Source organism: Homalodisca vitripennis, chromosome 3, assembly GCF_021130785.1.
Source record: "Homalodisca vitripennis isolate AUS2020 chromosome 3, UT_GWSS_2.1, whole genome shotgun sequence".
Lineage (NCBI taxonomy): Eukaryota > Metazoa > Arthropoda > Insecta > Hemiptera > Cicadellidae > Homalodisca > Homalodisca vitripennis.
The window spans coordinates 75,581,228-75,600,998 of record NC_060209.1 but is presented as its reverse complement, the minus strand read 5'-3'; the positions used below and the strand labels follow the sequence as shown (position 1 = coordinate 75,600,998).

The 19,771-nt window shown below is 30.1% G+C and overlaps 1 protein-coding gene across 1 annotated transcript in view; it reads left to right on the top strand.

Annotated features, from left to right (window-relative positions):
* The window catches only part of LOC124357069 (potassium voltage-gated channel protein eag), a 220,641-nt gene that overhangs the window by 175,799 nt on the left and 25,071 nt on the right, over nt 1–19,771 (top strand). The gene's annotated exons all lie outside the window — the stretch shown is intronic.

Sequence of the window (19,771 nt, the reverse complement as noted above, 5' to 3'; positions counted from 1 at the left end):
TCATTACATTAAAATTTCCCATTAGTTTTAAAGATATTCAAAAACAATATATTATTTAAGTATATTAGGAAAATACTTTTAACTGAATAAATGAATTAGAATTTGTAAAACATGAAAAGTTAAATTACATCAAATATATTTGATTTTTTTTCTCATTTCTTTCTTATATTAATTTAGGGCTTATTGGCAAGAGATCCAGTCATCTGTCCGTTTTGTTCTATTTGGTAGTTTTCGAGTCTTGTTTTAGAGTGTTTCTAACCTCCTAGCCCACCAAGGCACATCTTTCTTTAACCTGTTTTGTCTGAGGCAGAAGTTATTCTCATAGGCCTTTATATTGTCTTGCTCTACTAATTGAGCTGGCCTTTCTAGTTAAAATTCATTTTTCTGATGGGGTTCTATTTCCTCCAGCCCTTTGGTAAGGTCACTTTATACTCAGTCCAGTTCGTGGATTATAGAATCCTGTGGTTTACATTCAACTCAACTCCGGCCTCTATGTTGAACCTAATGGGGAAGTGGTCCAAAAGTGAAGCCTCCTGTGAAATGTGCGACTATGTTAATGTTTTTGAGTCCTTTAGGTAAGGTTAAATCCAGAACTTATTTTCTTACTCTAGTTATAAAAGTGGGACTAGATCCCCTATTTTCTAGAACAAGATCATTACTAAATATAAATTGCAGAAGCTCCTCACCTCTTGGGTTAATATTGGTGCTGCCCAAGTAGATGTGGTATGCGTTCCTGTCACAGCCAAGGATGAGGGCTACACCTCTTTCTCTGCAGTACTGCAGTAGCCTTTATATTTCCACTGGTGAGTGGTGTTTCTCCCTCTGGCCGAAACCGATGATCCTTTCAGAGTGGGTTCCTTCTTCCAGAAGAGGGAGCAAATTGGTGTTTCTTTTTGCACTGCTGCACTGTCCTCAAATCTCTTTGTTAAGGTATTTGCAGGTTCCTCTGAATCCTTTGTCGCCTCTCTTCCACTTTCATCTCTTCAGCGGTGTTCTTTACAATGGTGATGGTCTCAGACTTTCCTGAGGTTTCCCCCACCTTTTTGGAGTCCTCAGTGTTCTCCTGATGTTTTATTTTCTGCCTTAGCTGAATTTTCCAAAGCTTGTAGCTGATCCATGGACCCTCCTTCTCAAGTAAGCAGCACTAACTAACCCTCATCATTTCTACACAAAACGTTCCATTCTTCAAATATTTTGTGCTTTTAAGAACCTTTTGATCTTATCGGTGGATTTGTTTGTACTGTCTGGAAAGTAGGCAGTCATCACGATACTTGCATAAGGAATTTCTCCCTCTGGCTCCTTCACAAGGCTTTAGGATTTCTTGTTTTCTTTATAATCATTCAGCTGTATTATTGTTTTCACAAGTTTATATTTCATTACTTTTCTTTGTTGTGGAATCCTTGAAACAAAGATGAATCCATACACTATCGGTTGATCACTTGTATGATGTCTTTCAATTTTTTTTTTTGTACGCTTTTTATAGAAAACTAAGTAGTAAATTTACCATAAAACAAACAGTTACTACTGCAATTAAGGGTTACATTCTGACAGCAAACAGATGAGCGAACAAGGTAGACATGCCAGTAGGCTACAGACTAATTAATATACTTTACAGAGAGTGCTATTGACAATATTTTAACAATAATACAAAAACAATATTATTTACACCAAAATTATGGTCTCATTAGTTTGGGTCCCTTCTAAAACAAATATTGTATGATACTAGTACTTATTATTCACAGTTTATACTCAATCCTAAAAAGTTTAAGACATTAGATAACATAAAAAACTAATTAAAACCTTTATTTAGATTTTATATTTAGTCTAAAAATAGTGATAAAAATTAGGTTACATAAGCCGTCTTCTGACAATACGGGCTTATATATGAACTGTAGGGAATTTAAACAGCGATTTCAAAATAGTCATGCTGTTCAATTAACAAAGGAAATAGTTTCATATTTAATGTAATGTAAAGGAACGTTTTCTCTTTTACTACTCTAGCTACAGAACTCAAAAGAGTTGTTTACACTCATAATTAGAATTCTGTGAATCGTTCGCTACACCTCTTAGTAGAATCAATTAGGTTTCATTAAAATTTATATCAAAGTATCAATGTCAAGATTGTATTGTTGAAATTTAATAAAAAACAACTATATTACTAGTAAGAACCCGTGTTATAGAATCTCTCTATAAAACAATAGAGGCCTAGGCTTAACACGAGGAAGGTTGTGATACTTCAGAACACAATGTGTCAGGGAACATGTGATCTGGGATGGATTAAAGTCACTATTAGACATGATGCTGCTACAGAAGAAATTGCTCAGAATTCAGCCACAAATTAATATGATATAAATTAGAGGTGAAGCGTGATATGGCATGATTCAACTGACACTACTTTTGGGAACTCATCACAATATTTGGTTTGGAACGATCCAATAATCTTTCATATAGCCACAATTTAATACCTAATGACTACCATATATTTTTGCAATTTAAAAATCACTTTCAAGGTCAATGCCACAATTAAGAGAATGCTAGTAAAACACTGTTACTGCAGGCATTATTAAATCAGGGGCAAATTTCTAGAATGATGATATTAAAAAGGCTGGTTTTCAATATGGCAAGTGCTTTAATATTGGTTGTAACAATGTAAAAAAGTAGATAAGCGTGTTGCTTCAGTATGGATATAAAAATGTTACAGAAAGTTTACATAACAAAAGAGTATTTACTCAAAAACATATCTTGTACAGTTAAATTTACCTAAAATATTTCATTTCATGATGAAAAATATTTGTTTGGTTGACAAGAGAAATCAAGGAAGTGTCCTGGCTAATGAAGTAAGGAATAACAGCAGTGGGACATGATAGTTAATAAACACAGTTCACAACCAAATAGTGAAATTAAAATCAAAATTGTAAGGGAATCGGTTGAAACATATTTTTTATCTTTGACCATTTTTCCATGGAGGGAGGATGCTGAACATTTCCAAATCTTCAAACTTAAACCTTCCTTTATGTGAAACAGTGAAATACAAGTGAATACAAAGAACAAATTTAGTGATGTTTAAAGAAATAACTTTTACCTGATTCCTACACAAAATGTCAGACAAATACCTTTTCCCAAATTGTATATATTACAGTATTATACATTTTGGAATCAACTTACATCTAAGTTCACTGATATCCTGTGAATAGATTTATTTTCATAATGGTTACTGCTTACTTTATATGTAAAATAGATAATGACGAATTACAATTAGGTATCTATTTGCAATATTTGTATTGTGACACCATAATACATTTTTGTAATTTGTATGAAATCTAAAATTAAAAAATATATACATATTAAATATATAAATAAAAAATAACAATTTATGAGATTAAAATGATATTAATTTTTAATATTTTTTTATTTACTCTTTTTACAAAATTGAATGTTAGGGGTAACTTAATATCTTCAAATATCATATTTCACCTTGTGTCAAACATCAACTAAAAGGATACAAAAAAATATCGTTTCAATACAAAACTAAAATGAAAATTATAGTTTTTTACATTTAATAAATGTATATAATAATGAAAATAATACATTCCATCTAAATTTCAACTGTTTCATAAATAACTAGACACAAACCTTTAGGACTTTAGATCATTTTAAAATGGTGGGTGCTAGTATGGATCATTACAAAAAATGTTGTACAAACATAGGTCAAGAAATGACTCATTTAGCCCCTAGCCACTATTTTGAATAAAAAAAATATTACTGCTAGTTTTTAGTTGACTGGTTAAGAGGGATATCTATTTTTTTTAAATGTTCATTTTTTAAATAAGCTATTAATAAACATAAAAAATATAACACTTTTCAAACATATCTTGTAATTTTGTATATGTCTTGTATAGTATATCTCAACAGTACATTCTGTACTCAATTTACATGTCACACCTTGTATGATTTTCAAAGCATAGCTTTTATAATCAGCCTAATATATGTGGTACAGGTTATAATAGTTATTTGAAAAGAATCGTCAGTATAGTTAAAATGTTGTATCAAATAAAATGTTGCTTGTGCAATAAAATAATATATAAATTTAAAAATTAATAATTTATGAGATTAAAATTTCTTTTCAAAATAGAGACCTGAAAGTTAACAATTGTAATTAATTGTTTTAAATCTGGGATCAAGGTTAATGCATAATTATAACTGAAAGTGTACAATTAATTATTACTGTATTAGCAAGCTGTTTAGTAATACACCAATAAAATGTACAATGTTTTACCAGTTTAGGTTGACCGTAATAACAATAGGCTGTAGGTAGATGTAGTGTTTATTTTGATTGATTGCCGACAAATAGTGAAATGTGTTTGAATGTTTCCATGCAGGAGCAGACGCGGGTCAGTGTGCACTTGAGTGCTTTCACGCTATTACCTTTTCTTATCTTTTAACTTTATAAGTAGTTTGCCTCACCCAACTAACTGTAATGAATGAGTTATACACATAAACCACACTTAAGTTCACCAACTTTTACAATCTTGTTTATCACAATAATTACATTGAGTTTTTATTCTAAAATGCATGAGACAGTGGTATAAAGTTTGAAAACCGTTACAACATAGTTTTGGTTTGTTTTTACGGATTACGCACCTAACAATGTGTGAGAGATTGCATGCCTTTAACAATTTATTCAGTTCACAACATAGTGTAAAGAGTGTGCAAGTACTCTAAAACTTTGCTATAGAAATATTATGTGAGTAGTACCAACCACTTCAAATGTCCCTGTCTTTAACGTTCTGAAAGAATCAATAAACATTTTGAAATAAAGATTTGCATTAAAAAGTGAATTCAGAAAGACAATGCTTACAATCGATATTTTCTTAAGCGACTGGCCAATTTTAAAATACAGCACTTTTCACCGTTTAATTAGTTGATGTGTGTTAGTAATGTAATGACTTATTGTTAACTACATAATATATAGAGAAACAACCTTAGATAGTATATGCATATAGTGTAGTATGAAATAATAGAAAGAAAATAAGCAATATGACACAAAATTAAATATAAAAATGTGTTTCAGAGTACTATAATTTAAATACAGAATGGTATGAAAAATCATGACCTTGATGAAACCAATGTATAGTACCCAAGGACCCGACAGAATGTAATGAACAGAACAAATGAGTTATCTGTAGTACAGACAAATGGTAGGACTTCTATTTGAACTTTCTACTCCAAAACCAATAGTTATTCCTTGCACTAAGAGAAAACTATATACCAATTTTAAAGACTTTATGACTTTTCTATCAAGAGTTATCGCACAAACGGACAGACTAAAAGAGAGACAGATGAATGGACTGTCCATTGACCTTTTGACTAAATAATGAATAGGGTTCTTCCTTGGATCAAGAGGAATCTATGTTCCAAATTTCAAGTCTATAACATTTCAGCAAGACATATCTTATAGATAAACAAATGGAGAAACAGACATACAGACAAACTGTCTTTCAGCCTTTTGATCCAAAATTTCATAGCAATCTTCCTGGGACCAGAGAAACATGCTTCATATCTCTGGGACCTTTTATGGAAAGGTATCACACAGATGGATGGATAGACTGATAGACAGACGAACAACAATATGATTTCAATAAGGTCCTGTCGGGTCCTTAATGAAGAATATTCAAAAGTCCCCTCCACCCATGTTAACTTTGAGTGTTTGATAAATTTCAAGTCCCCATTAGAGTTAAGTAAATAATATCCTGTGAAGAAGTTTTCTCTTCTCCCAAAAATGGATGATGGAAGGTCACCTTATTTTAAGAAGAAAAATGGTGAAAATTAGAAATTCCAAGTAAACTTGATTCTACATAGTGTCAAATTGAATTAAGAGTTTACCTTTGCTCAAACATACCTATTATGAGAGAGTGTTAAAAATTAGTTTTCTTGCTTGGTTAGATGTCTCATGAAAACCTAACTTTTCATATCACTCGATGGCAAATTGAATATTAATTTTGCTCCACCTCGATTAAATAGAAGGTAATTTTGAAATCCACAAAAAATTGTCAGATGAAATTATTATGTACCAACAGGAAAATTTTGTACTCATAAACCATTTCTTGTTGAGGATGTGGTACTTTTGGGACATTTATTATACTTAATACTCAATACGTTTCATTTATTAGATATACATCAGATCCTATTCTTTTGTAGTAGATTCAATAACAAATTATCTGTTTCTTCAAATCCTATCAAAAATTCCTGGGTTGTGATTTTGTTTTAGCAAACATTATAACTTTGATATTGTTTGCATTTTTGAGTTGCAAGAATATTTTGGTTTCAAATTCACTATTAGTTAATTCCTTAATTTTTAAACATGTCCTATTTAGACACATTTAATACAATTTTTTCAGAGTCAATATAGTCAAAGTTTGTAATTTAATTATTGATTTTTAATAAACCAAGTAGATTCTAAATTATTAAAATTAACTGAAACATATTAAATGGGTACTCGCACACTCCTGTCCCATAGAACGTTTTAAAAACCCCTTTAAAAATGCTATGATTTTAATGTTTATAGAAAACATTTCTGTTATTAGGGTGATTTTTTATGTGTAAAAAAACTAATACTTTTAGTAACAGTTTAGTTTTTTGTTTTTACTGTAGTCAGTCTAGTGGATGGAGGTAGTGCCTAAGAAATGTAAACCAAACTGTCTGTAAAGAATTTTTAGTGTTCTGTATTGGCATATCCTAGCACTGACCTTGATAATACAAGGTTGTTAGCTATTATGAATGAATTATTGTGTGGAAGTAATTTTTTCAGGAGTGAAAAGATTTACTTAAGGTGAGAGGTTTACAGTACTATATTGATTTTGTTGGGTATTAAAACTATTTAGGCCTACTACTGTATATTTCTTTTGTTCACCTAAAATATTATGCGTTAAACATTTTCCTTAATTGTTACTTATATCCAATCAGTGGTTTTATGAAGAGGAAATTTCTCTTTTTACAGTTGGCAACACTAATGGTGACGGTGCCATGCCTCTTATAATTTTTCACTAATATCATCAGAAGCTTCAGGTCATTACTAACAAGAGATTGAAGTTATTTATTGGATTTTAAAATGTCATCTCAAGAGCAGAGTGTCAACATCAAATTCTGTGTTATACTTTAGGAATCACCACCAGAAGTTTTTGGAATGATGAAAAGAGCATGTGTAGAGGGTGTGAAAAAAAATGGCAATGCACAAATAACTCAAGGATTTTTGTGGTAATTTTCACGAAATCATTTGAGTATCGAACTTGAATGAAAATAATACCCTCCATTTCCAACTGCTGATAACAATTTTGATCCCATTCTAGGAATGTATGTATTGTCAATTAAATAATTATTAATACTATTTCACTATGGATTATGTACAGTACAGCGTTTTTAATTACTATGTAGTTTTATAGAATTCTTTTGAACGTGTTATACTTTGAGGAAAACAGATGTGAGTAAAAAACACGAGTATGATAAACATACGAAAATTATGATGTGAGGTGAAATATGGTGTTTCCCAGCAGGATTCATATCTGGTTGTTTAGTTGAACCTAATTTGAGTGCAACAAAAATCAATGTACTATTCACATCAAGCAAATATTTACTTACAGGCAAACCCATGAATGTCCAGGAATAGCACATGAATACCTCCAAATGTTCAGATATTGGAGTAAAAGGTGGAGTAAAAGGGTTGAGCGATACATTTATTTTACTATGTAGAATGACTATTGGAGAAGGGAGGCTCCCTTAGAGGTAGTATTTGCAAGCCTAAACATGAGGGAGTACCATCTCCTTCTCCTTTTGACTGAAAGAGGCTGGAACGTAGCTTCCTCCCTTTCTTTCAAGATGGCATGAGTGACATATAGATGTATCCCGCTATTCCTCCTTATGGTGAATGTAACACAGGATCTCAATAGGAAGTCCCAACTCCATTTATACTGAATATCCTATCATTATGGAAGAAACACAAGTGATTTTTAGGACTAAGTGTAATCAGAGATTTCTCCACCTTGTTGTTTGATGTAAATGAACAGAGAACATGATGTGCTTTCTTTATGGCACTGAGAAATAAAATGTCAGTCACAATGTTCTAAAATAGCTTTAAATCTGACAAATACCAAAGCCCTTTTGTGAGAAACAAGCTGCATGTTTTATAATTGTAATTAAAAAATGCAAATAGAACGTATTGCTTTCATCAGGAGTGTTGCCAACAGTAGGAAGAAAAATGATTCTTTCATCAACCTGCTAACTGAATATAGATTACTGTAACAGGAACTTTTTGACTCTTATCTACTTGGAACAACTTATATTTACTTCTGTATTTTCAATAATTGGTCCCTTATTTCATTACTTTAATAATTTTTTATGTTTTTGTTAAACACCACAAATAAAAAATATTATATGGTATATTTAGTATCCTTTATACTAAGACTTTGTGCTCACAATTTTTTACAACGTGGTTCAAATTACATATTTTTGCATGTATAAGTAGTTATTTTTGTTTCATTATTTCATTTTGTTTAATTATTACCATGTTTAAGTTTAAGAATGTTCATCTATTCTGCCCCATTGAGGAAGAAAAGAGTTATAAATGGAATAAGAAATTGGTTTTAGATACCAAATTAATGTGCAGATTTAAATTTTTACCAGGCAAAGCTAATAAAAAAAGTTATTCATCTGTTGCAATACGTTTCATCATCCCTGTATATTTTGAAATTTTTACTACATATCCATTTAGTATACTGGCTTTAAATCCAGTACAGTACAATTTTACTGCATTGTATTGTCAACCTATTATTACATTGATAAAACGTAATAATATGTTCTCACACATTTTCTTTTATTCCTCATATGTATCTAAAAATATAACTGCAGGAAAACATGTATAAAGATTTTGACCATTAGTTTTTTGCAAATGGGAGCTACTTGGGACAGTTAAGGCAATAAAGTTTCTTTACAGGTCCATTTTTATCTTTAGTTTCAAAATTATTACTTTCTTTCTGCCTTTTTTAAAAATCTTGACAAATTTCTATCCTAATATAACTAATAAATAATAATTATGCCTATTATCTGTACATAGTTTGCTTCAAACAGTCTCTTCAGCACTTACTGGTTATCCGTACAAATATCTGAAAACATATATACAACTCACAAATACAAGACTATAGAACTGAGCTTTGTTAAATAAAAAAAACCCCTCTGAAATTATTAAGGACTGGACAGGGACTTCATGAAATGAAATTGTGTCACTGTCTGTCCATCTGTGTGATAACTCTTGATTACAGTCTGTCTGCCTGTTTGATTGTTCATATCAATGTCTGTGTGATTACTCTCAATGGAGTGGTTCTTGACAGTTGAAACTTTTAACACAGGTTTTCCTTGGTCCAAAGAACCCTATTGATTTTGAGGTCAAAGGGCAGTCCTTCTTTCTTATATATCTGTCCGTCTGTGCAATAAGTGGTCAAATCCATGTAATGGTAGAGAAGTGTTGTCAATATAAGCATTGATCATGACATTATTGACATTTGCATGTGAGGATCAGATAATTTATTGCTAAGCACATCAATCAATGCTTTGTAATACATGTTTTAACACAATTGTCTCCAGGTACATTTTCATAAAGTTATTTTCTTTATATACTGTTTTGGTCAAAAAAAAATCCTTAATGATCATTATGTGTTGTAATAGATTTGAAGAAAATCACAATTACCAAGATAATGTTAACTTGTTTAAATGTTTGTAACAATAAATGGCCTTACAATTATTCCTAATTTTTGCCTCCACCAACTCTTTGCAAACAGCTATCTCTTGTGTGGCCAGGCCATATCTGAACCTGAGAATTACATTTTAATTACTTTATTCCAAAACAAATGTTGCTTGTTACATTAAAGAAACAACTATGAGTAAAATATTTATTTTCTGAACATGCTAAATTTTTGTATGTGGGAAAGAATCTAGTCTTTAAATCATGTAATTTTCTGCCAAATTCTTTAAAACAGAACTAAAGCACAGTCTTTTTGTACTTCAAACAGCAGTAAAAATACTTTACGTTTGTAAGTCGAAAATAATCCATGTAAATAATATAATCTGCCACATTAAAAAAGTACAATAATTATTATGACTTTAATCAGTGTGAAAGAAGAAAAAACTAACCACCACAAATCAAATAATTTCATGAAAATATTGGAATTACAATGCTTAAGCAGGTTTTATAATCACTGCTTTTGTAAATATAGTAGTTATTTTGAAACAATTACTACCTTGATTATCCATACCTCATTTATCCAGATCTATAGGTTATTCAGCTCAGTTGAACAGAGTTAAGAAAGTACTTTTCTTTAAGAATAATCACTTGTTGAGTTACATAAAAGGTTTTTTCTTAAAATATGTTTACAGTTCAGAATAGTGCTTACAATATAACAGATGAACAATGTTAGGCCTAAGAGAGGATAAATGGAGTTTGTAAGGTGTAAATGATTGGCATCAGACCTAATGTAGGATTGGTATGATGACTGATGTTAGAAATTGTATTTGCATTTTTTTCTTCAACAGTAACAGAGAAAAGTGAAAAAGTTCAATAAAGAAAAACTAGAAGATGATAGATATTATGACTCATTCTCATGCCATGGAGCACCTAAAGTGGCTGATGGTTATTTTGAATGTCTGAAGCTTTGTCTGTGGAAATGATGGTCTTTAAATGTGTATGTTATTGTACCCTCTGGAACCAGTCTGCAAAATTTAATCTAATAACTGAATATTCAACAAAATAGTAATAATATTTCTTTTTATTTGTTATTTTATTTTCCCTATAGTTAATCTTTTTTTAAACAAAGTAATACATTAACTTTATATTAACTCTTATAATCTTCATAGCCGATTTCATTTCAGATTAATGAGGTTACACTGTATAATGATTTTTGAGTAGTTATAATAATACACTTGTATTAGGAATGTTATCACTATCAAAGTGCCTCAAGTATGTATAATCAGAATGATTCTTATAATTAACTTTCGCTTGATCACATCAGACCTGTCACTTTTTGCCTCAATTATATCATCAGTAGGAGGTGTTCAGAAAAGTAATGGACTCTGCAGTAAGAAAGATGTACATATAGTGTATTCATTGGTTTAGGAAGATAAAGAATTTTGGTGAGCTTAAGGATGAGTAAGCTTATTCATAATTCATTTTTCCACAGGGTGGTTTGATCTTATCTCTTTGGGCAGATCTAATCTTCTCAGTTAATGGGTGTAATCACAAGGAGTGAATATTTGAAGAGACATCTCCACAGAGTGGATTCATAGTTTACTCTGTATGATATGCTATAAGCAAAACAAAACTACAGAAAATTTGTTTTTTTGACTGTCCTGTGTTGGTTTAGGGATTAATTCGACATATATGAATATTTGTCTTATTTTTCAACATAGTATTAATACCAATTAATTTGTTACACTGTAGCCCTGATTTTTGATCCTATCATCAAAACCTCTGCCACCTGTCAGTTACACAAGTAAGAGTTTCTTACATTATGTTATCACTTTTCAATCACTTTCTAAAAAATTTCTCAGGATCTTGAAAAGTTTCCTTCAAGATACCATAAGTCTGATAGTGCTGTCAGAGCTATTTGGTGTCACAATACCTCTCAGAATACATTGTCTTTCCTCCTGGCAGATAGTCTACCAGAAGAATGTCTTTTTGGTCTAAAAACTATGTACATTATTTTCAATGTAGTAGTTTCTTTCTTGAATTTTAATTGTTCATCAGAGAGTTTGAATGATCTTGTTTAATTGATATATATTTATTTCTGTAGCCTAGAATGCAACATTTTTGTTTGCAAACTTCAGTAGGAGGAACTTTTTTAACATTCAAATAACAGATTTAACCTCACAATCAGCTGGATTATTGATTAACACTTCAACCAACAATAGCAAAGAGATGAACCATTATGGTGATATAGTAGGGAACTAGCTGAAAGTGGTTAACTATAAATGGGGACTTGGTTCTTACACTAAAATAACTACACAGGGCTCCACATTCAATCTACATATAATTCATGTCATTTTCGCTAAAGGAAATATCTAGCATTTTAAAATATTCAATCAATATATATAAATACTTACTATTTCAAACTTACAGAGGGCTGTTTGTAACAGCATTTTCAAATATCATCTTTTTTCAAACATGAAGTGGTATTTTCCAGACAAATGGATTGAAAAATAGTTCTTTTTGAGGACTTAATTTACTAGACAAATTAAATTATTAATATATTTTTCTCAGTTCTTAGACAGCTGGTATCATTACTATTTCCAATTTTTTTGGTTTACATTTTATCTATATATTGCTAACACAATAAAATCTTAAGATACTTTAGCTTTGCTATGGAAAGTCATCTTCAATCAAAAGATGTTAACTGAACATTGGTGTTGTTACTAATCAAATGAAAATAGGTCTCCACAGTGAGGTTGAAATATATCATGATATTGCACTAGCAGTGTTTTTGTCAGGTGAATATTGTAAAATTCATATTGTATAAATGGATTATTGTTTGAATACGAATATCTTTAAGCTTTATGTAGGAAGTTATTCTATCTGTATAGTTTAAGCTTTGTTTAGCTTAACATTTGGTAACAATTAGCGAACTTACTTGAAATATATTTAGAATTATTTATCTTTCAGCAGTATCAGCAGAACCATTAATATGAGAAGACTCACCTCTTCAAAATCTTCATTCAATTGTACCATACAGTCAAATTTTGTTAAATTTTTGAGCCAAGTAACATTTCTGTCCCAGGTAGTGCCCATTTATAAATACTCCCCTTTCCTTGAAATAGAAGGAAAAGTTGAATGGAATGTCAGTATCATGATTATGACAAGTTTAAGTACATTGTTGCTAAGTCGGTGTTGATCTAGTGTATTTTCTCCAGTTTTACCCTTTTCCAAAAAAAGGGAGCAACAAGTTCAAATTTGTTATTTATGGTCAAAATTTGGTTTGCCAACCAACAGACCAGCTACCAGAAAGATACCAATGATGTGGATCCGGCACAGTCTTCAAGCAACCACAGTGACGACAATTCCGAGAACACCCTTGTGGACTCTAGATCGTTATCTCAAACCGGCAAACATGGATGTGAAAATAATTCTGTAAATAGCGAAAGCGTATTACTTTAATTTTGTAGATTTTGGGAGACCTGTAAATAGTTTAGATGTTGGAATAAAATATATCACAAATCTGCACAAAATACTGTTGGTCTAACAATATACAGATCAGTGTAACAAAAAAAACCAATGTACTTTTTAAACTAGTTAATATAAATTAATATTAGTAGATACAATTTTTATTGACTATTAAAAATAAATTATTAATTAATATTTATTGTTATGAATAAAATTAAAAGCACTAACATTTTAAACATGTTGCAGTAAAGTAAAATTAATGTTTTAATGTTATGATAATATCCAAACGTACTGTCAATAAAACTGCTTAATAAACCCTGCCGCTTATATAGAAATATTGGCTACACTTTTTATCATGCTAGGCCTAAGGTATTAAGGAAACTAACCTATATCTAACAATTCAGTTAAGACTTATTTTAAGCATGGGTTAATAGGGAGACTGATCAACAGTTTGTGTGTACATTTACCTTTAACGCGTGTAGGAGACAAGAAGACTTATAAAATCGTAAAGGGTTTTTTTTAGCCCAAGAGGGTTAACTGATGAGTGGTCTCATTACAATGGTTTCTGCTAAATTTGTTAAAATCCTGAAGGAAAATTTTTTTCACAAGATTTATTTCTAATTCTTATGTATAATAGTAAGTGAGGCAGTGACAAAATCAAGAAGATGTTGTGAGCAACATAGTTTGGTTTGGAATTTCAGTAACTTTTTAAACATAAACCTGTCTCAATAAGTTAAGATACTAAAGTACATGTTTCAAAATTCTCTTTGGCAAAATCTTTTGAATCTTCTTTGCAAGGAAAATGAAACCTCTTATCAGGCTTCAAAGTTAATAGAGAACCTAATAAGACAAAATGAGGAATATTAAACACATTTTCATGTTGATGAAGAATTTCTGAATATATGAACCATATTTGAATTTTAATCCAGATTCATATATTATGGTAATAATAAAAAAATTATTCTTCAAACTGTTACAATAGACATATTGGTTATTTAAAAACATGGATTCAACATAATATAACATATAATAGCAGTGTTACAACATACTGGTGGTGATCAAATATCACTGACAATTTCAAATCTTTGCTATGATTTTAATATTGAGAGAGATTAAAAAACATAAAAATAGTGATTTTTGCTTACAGCTGGTTTTACTTTTTACTGACCACTGTTTTGTATTTATTCTTGCAACCTCACCCCATTTTGTACCTCGCATGATCATTGAACTATTTGGTCTTATCACTATTTTCCATTCTCTCACCACTCTTTTCATAATCATAGCAAAATGATCTCATCTTTGTGGAGTGCCTATTTAATTCATTTTATTATTATTTTCAACATAATATTTAATTGTTCACATCCGAAGCATAGTTTACTTAGCAATAACACACATATCTGCTTTGTAGTAAAATTTTTATGATTTCAAAAGGTTTATATATGTATTGACTACCACTTTCCTGGAACAAAATCATTATCATCCCTACGATTTTAAACATCCATATAAACACTCCACCAGACTCGCTAATATAATGGGAGTTACCTATATAGACCTATTATACTTATTGGTTGAGCATTAGCAAAGCCTATCACTTGAAGTGCTGGAAAATTGAATTTCATTTTATTCATCCGCATGATATATTGAGAACAAACTGGCCTATAGACTTGAAAATTTGCTTCATTTATACTGTATATAGCCAACATCAATTTTTACGATGGTGCATGGAGTTTGGCTGAATGTTATAAAAAATAATTACATTAGTCTTATGGTTCATCATGATGGCAATGAGAAATAAAACTTGCAGGGTAAATAAATTTTCAAACAAACTACGTACAATCATATGACATTAACTTGTGACATAGTAACTCACATTTAGCATAACTATCCGTAAGAAGTTTGTTTTTGACAATGAAAAAAATGTAAAGGAAATAAGATTTTTCTATACATCTGCCATCGTTAAGTAATACAACAGAATCATTTATTTATGTTATTTAGTTTCACTAAATAATGACAAATGTCTGGAAAAATCCTGTTTCCTTCACTATCCATAAGATATCTCGAGAAAGGTTTCAGCTGAAAACTTTAAATATTATACAAAACATCATTTTCACATAGACAAGGATGAGTTCTATTATGGTGCATGTCCATCCGTAGAATTTAAATGGGTGTCATTGAAGCCTCACTCTGGAGGTTGACAAAATTCCATTCTTGTCTGCCGGGAGGATGTGAACATTTTTTTCTGAATGATTGTCTGTTCGTTTATGATACATCTCAAGAAAGAACTCAGTTATACTCTTCAAAGTTCAAATTTAACCTTAATGAACTACATGATAAATGTGGCATATTTCAACTTTTCTTTTATTTAAGTAACTGGTAAATCCAACCACCTGTTTGAAGCTTTTTCATTTGGGGTAAATTCATTCAACTTTATAATTTAGTTTTTCTGTCAATTTGTGGTTAGTAGCCTATGTTAAACTGCAGGACTTGTAATTTCTCTTATCACCCGGATCTTGTGACCTATTCTAAGAATCAACTGACCTTACATACTAACAACATTACTTTAAGCACCTCACTCATTCTATTATATCGCTCATGTCATATTCAACGTGTTTGTGCAATCTACCAGTAATAAATCAAAACTGTCTGATAACTTTCACACATCTTTTTATTCTAACTGTTTACAATCTGTTCACTTGTGAATCAGATTCCAAATATCATTTACAGTATGTAGATATCCAAAGTGAGTGAATGCCCACATGATCTACCTGCTTCTTTCATTATCTGTCACTACACAATCCACTAATTGTGCAGAAGTACTCTCCTTGATGTCATTTACACACAACCTGCATAAATAAACAAACAGCAATAATAAATTAAATCTTCAAAAATGTGAGTAAATTTCTCTATTAGTTCATTATCTTTAGCACATATGAGTTTGTACAGGGAATTAATTTTTCTACATTGAATATATATATATAATCTCCTTCAACATTGCAAATGGAAACATTTTGTGCTGTACCATGAGTACACTTACTGTCATAAATTTGCTGATGACATTTTTCTACCACCATAACACATATACTAATTAAAGATATTGATGAACAAACAGAATTGCAAGTAAAAAATGATTAGGGAAATATTCACCTGTCAACAAATTGCTCAAATCAGTCAAAACAGCAGTCCGTCATCAAATTCCCTGTTAGCGAAATGTTACCAAATTAACTTAATGATCGTTCAGTACCAGGCTGAAGACCGCTGCAGATTGGTTTAACCCAAAACAAGGTAGTAGAGGTAGGGGATGAATGTAACTTAGATCCATATAAGTCAACCCCTACTTTCCCCAAACAAATAAAATTAATAAACATCTGTCATAGTGTCATTTATCTAATGGTGCATGTAAGGATATGTTAAGTAAGTACATAGCCACCAGGTGATAAAGCGAAAAAAAAAAAAAAATGTTTGCAGGGTAGTTCATATTTGAACAAGAATATCTAAGTTTGTTTTCACTGTAAAGGACGGTTTATGTAGAAAAGATGATACTAATGTAAAATCTCAGGTCTACATTTCAAATGTTATAAGCAATAGTTATGACATCTGAATCATACTTTTTCAATATTTTGAATTATCTATAAGTTCTGATCACATATCTAATTCGAGTTTTTGGTAAATTTTGTACAATAAATCACTTAAGCAAATATTAGGTTTAATTAGTTTTTCACTAAATAAACAATCAATTGGCACTTCCAAAATTATGTTTAATAGTATAGATCATCCTCTGTAGCTAACTAGTTCATAAGTTTCATGAAAGGTTAATTTCTTAAAGTGTCTAATTAGATCAAAGTTTAATAGGAGCCTCAAGTTGGTTACTATTGGATGGACCTGGGTATATTATAAAAATCTACTTAAGAAACATGTTTGTTAACAGGAAGGTTTGTAAAATTCAAACTTTCTAAACTACAGTGAATTCATCCAGTGATTATAGTCAAATATATTAGAAATAAGATTTGAAGCGTTCATAATTTTCATGTATATGAGACCGATAAATTAATTATCATGGAAACTGTGGTGTGGTGATGTTCAAAATAATTCTCAGAAGCATGCTAATGGCACTTGCACAAATTTTTTCCCATTCTGTGACAATAGGCTCATCACTGCCCTTTCCATTCCCTTCCAATTTTTTAAAATTCTTGGACAGATTTCACTGACTTTAGAGAAAGTAATGATTGGTTTTTGAAAATGAGTAAATGTTTAGGTGTGTTTTGATGTCTAGACATCACCTATTAAATATTTAGAACTATAACAATGAAAACAAATTAGTAGTTAATTAGGTAATTCAGTTGTTCTACAAATCTTAAAACAACAAAATTTTCATAATAATCAAAACAAAACAAAATTCTACTTATGTAATGTTTAAAAATATAAACTCTAAAATGATCTGATAACTATTATATTCAATTAAGTTTTTAAAGTTGTAAGAAAGATTGGAAAATGCAAAATAATTCCCATAACTAATCAATGCCAGTCTAGATTTAACCTTAGAACCAGTAGTTTTCAATTATTGAGAATTAAAATAATTAGCCTGATAACCAGCCATCCACTTGTACATAGAGAATAGTAGCATGTACTTCTTGCACATTTAGTGTTTGTATTTAGATAACTATTTATTCTAAGCACTGTGTAATGTAAATACGTTTGTATTGCATTAATTTAGTGTGTTTTTTTTATTTAATCTTTCCTCATTAACTTTTAAAGTAAGATATATGAATATTTTATGTCTGAGTTGGCAGTCTAAAATTTTATTATTTCAATAATATGAGTGGTTAGAATTTAACATTTTGCATTTGGGATTTTGTTACTCAGACCAATTGTTACATTCATAAATACGAAGATATCTTATGGAATCTTAGATTATTACAGGGGCAATTAGAATTAATGATTTACCATTACAGATTTACAACTCTTTTAAATATGGTATGAAGAATAATGGAAGTTTTGGCTCGATTAATTGTGAAACTGAAAGTGCAATATATTGAAATACAGATAACTTTAATTTAACAATAATAACGCACCACCTCATAGAGGAGTAGTCTTGTAATAAAAGATATGAAAAGACAAAAGATAGAAACATAATTAGTTGTAGACTTAAATTTAATACTAAAAATCATGTTTACTGATATTCTATATTGAATAGAAATTGATTAGCTGACATGTTTCACTTCATGATGAATAAATGATGAACTATGTGAATACACTCATGCTTGTACCTAGTATTCCGTTACAAAGTTATTAAAAAGAAATACTAAATTGAAGACTATGTTTAATCATTATTTAGTTCTTCATTTATTATTGTTCAAAAAAGTACAAGATTGATTGATTTAAAGGAAATCACAATGTCTACTCAGTTGGTAAAATTAAATTGGCTAGAAATTCTTTTAATATAGTAGATATGTTTTGTTTTTTACATTTTAAATTTTTTTATAAAGTTATGCATGGAGTCAGAAAGTATGAGTGAAATATATGAAAATCAATAACTGTGAGGTAAAAGGCTGCTCTCATAAATAATGGCTATGTGTAAATACTTAGCAGATAAGTGAATGAAGTTTTTATTTGTTTCAAAATGGCTTGCCTAATAAGAAAGTCAGCTATATCTGGATTTCTAATTTGAATATGGGAATTGTAGTGGCATAACCTTTGTATGACTGGAATATCAAAAATTGCCCATTTTAATATTTTGTAATTGTCAGTAAACCTTTGTCATAATGATGTTATAATGATCTATGTCCTCGTTACTTTGGGATTTATGTAATCTTAACTACAACTACTTAATCTAATAGCATAGATATTAGGGTTTAAGGTTAAATTTTACAGTTTTGCTTATAATTTAGTGTGAGTATTGATTAGGTTTCCCAGTGTGTCAAAGTAAACAACTGCACCAGATTCACTGTATTAAACAACTAAGAAAAAAATAATCGTAATTGAATTACGTTTTGTAGCAACTAAAATTAGATCTAAGAATAAAGGAACTAAGATTAATAGTATTTTTTGTTACAAATGAATACATTATTTTCTTACACATTTTTCTAAATAAGTTTCAATATATCAGACGAAGATAGTATTTATTGAGCTATAATTAATTGTGCTGTGATCTGAAATCTTGGAAAGAGAATGTTCAATATTATTAGTATCAAGAATGCCTTTTAAAAAATTATTTAGAAAATCATTATTACAATAAATATCTTGAATTTGGGTTTTAAGCTGTTTGTTAAATTCTACACAGAATGTTCACTCCCCATGAAGAGATCAGTTAAAATAAGGATAAAATGTAAAAACATATATTGCATGAAAGATATACAAACAACAAATCAAAATAATGGTAACTTTGTAGTTTTGTAATAACAATCAATGATTAAAATGACTCCTTTAAGAAAGTAATTCAACACATATTGTGAATAATAAATCGTATTTTTATTTGGTTTCTACCTTGATTCGTATTTTTTATTGTATTCTTTCGCCAATCATATTATCTATTAAGTGTGTTAAACGGTGTGTACTGCAAGACCAGACAACAATGCT